At 31.9% G+C, this 1,960-nt stretch overlaps 2 protein-coding genes across 2 annotated transcripts in view; both read right to left on the bottom strand.

Moving 5' to 3' along the window:
* Window positions 1–1,960, bottom strand: part of LOC118746689 — a 6,835-nt gene that overhangs the window by 4,030 nt on the left and 845 nt on the right. The gene's annotated exons all lie outside the window — the stretch shown is intronic.
* LOC118746690 overlaps window positions 1,923–1,960 on the bottom strand; it is a 31,325-nt gene continuing 31,287 nt past the window's right edge. Inside the window, exon 2 of the transcript XR_004993872.1 lies at window positions 1,923–1,941. The gene's annotated coding sequence lies outside the window, so the exon portion shown is untranslated. The remainder of the gene's footprint in view (window positions 1,942–1,960) is intronic.

Raw genomic sequence — 1,960 nt, 5'->3', positions numbered from 1 at the left:
AGTTCATTCGCCACTCACAATGCAAATTTTAGGTGTGTTCGCCAAATTTATTCGCTTCGCAAGTGCAATACCAGCCTTATGAAGTATACGTATGTACATAAATAAGCAGATAAGGTAAAAATAAACCTCACGGTAAGATTTGCCAAATGTTCGGGGCTGCGGGAAAAATCTGCGCGCTGCGGGTTTGCCATTATTTTCTTCTAGTTGCTGTTAAAAACTTTGAGACTCTCTGATTTACTGGAAATATGAATGGCTAACAATAAGTTTTCTTTTTAATTTTCGTGTATAATAAAAAATAACATATTCTGTACATTTGTTATGTAGCGTGCATTTGAATTTTTCTTCTACATACTATGGAACCTAAATTCTTTACATCGCTCAGTGAATATAAATTTTCTGAAATTAAATTGGAAGTTTCGGAATTTGAATTGTAACTTTCTGAATTTTAAATGAAAGTTTCTGAATTTTAAATGGAAATTCTGAATATGAAATGTAACATTCTGAATTTAAACTGCAACTTTCTGAATTTGAAATAGAAATTCTGAATTTGAATTGTAATTTTTTGAATTTGAAATGGAATTTCTGAACTTGAATGTAACTATCTGAATTTAAAATGGAATTTCTGAATATGAATTGCAACTTTCTGAACTAAAACTGAAAAAGGTGTAGTGCCATTTAAAATAGTTTAACAACCTTGACATTGTTGAATCTATTATCGATTCGAAGAATCCATCAATCAATCACTTGATGTCCCTTTAGATACCCAGTGGATACAACTTTTTATAGCGTATACGGAGTTCAGAAAATCGCCGAAGGTAATTGGTGAAATTCTGCCTAAGCAACGAGTTTTTTAAGGTATTAAGGCAAATAGTTGGACCCATCCGAGAAATAGAATGAGGGTAAAACTGATATTGTCCAAATTTGGCAAGCCTGCTCACAGTGCCGACAAAGTGACACACTACTAAAAACCAGAGATGCTTTCTGTTTTATGAGCAAAGAAACCTGCCGAAATTTTAAGCGTCCTACCATCTCACTAACGAGAAAAAAATCTACTAATTTTGATAGGAAAAGCCCAAAACGGCAGCCCTGGCGACCTCTAGTGAAATTTCATTATTCACATTTTGGTATAACATTTTAACCCTCTAAAAGAGATAAGGAGTTAAATTATTTTACGAAAAAACAATTATATCAAAATCTAAATTCTGTAAGAGCATCGCTTTATTTCTTTCCACGTATAAAATACTAAAGAGATCCAAGAAAATTTCCAAATGAAATTAAAAAAGATTTTTTTCATTTTAAAGCTTAAAAAATCTTTATTTGTCACCGAGAAGTCGTCTGTTGAATTTACTGAGTTTAGTAAATTCGTGGATATTCTGAAAATGAGGAGTATTGGATAAACTCAGTAAATTCAACAAACGACTTCTCGGTGACAAATAAAGATTTTTTAAAGCTTTAAATCGAATTTTGGAGGGCAAGAGTAGTACTTTTAGATAACAGGATGATCTTTCTGAAAAAATTTTTTTTCATCGTGTTACTTTTAGGTTAGAATATCTCGAAAACCTGACGTGATTGATCTATTATGGGGTCAGATTCGAATTCAGCACGTCAAAGCACGTAGAAAATTTAATGAAATGTTTTTCGGATTGTGTAATCGAATGTGTGACCAAAACGTGGAAACTGTGACCTACTGTGTCATTTGAATTTTTGATTATCACGTGCGTAAACTACCATTTGAGCCTAATTGGTTCGTGCTACACACTAATTTCCTTAGTGACATTCATTCTATTTTTGAGTCTCTAAAAATGCGGCAAATGGTAAGAGGTTTTTCACAGCAACAGATCTAAAAAATAACAAGTGAGTTATCAGTTTTTTACCTGTAATAGTACATATTTATGAATGTATGTATATACATATTAACATTTAAAACAATGTCATCTTAACCTGAAATTTTCTTATTAGG

The sequence above is a fragment of the Rhagoletis pomonella genome, unplaced genomic scaffold (assembly GCF_013731165.1).
Source record: "Rhagoletis pomonella isolate Grant_MI unplaced genomic scaffold, Rhpom_1.0 Rhpom_scaffold_00011, whole genome shotgun sequence".
In the NCBI taxonomy this organism is placed as follows: Eukaryota; Metazoa; Arthropoda; class Insecta; order Diptera; family Tephritidae; genus Rhagoletis; species Rhagoletis pomonella.
Note: the sequence above shows the minus strand (reverse complement) of the source record. Positions and strands in the feature narration are given on the sequence as shown.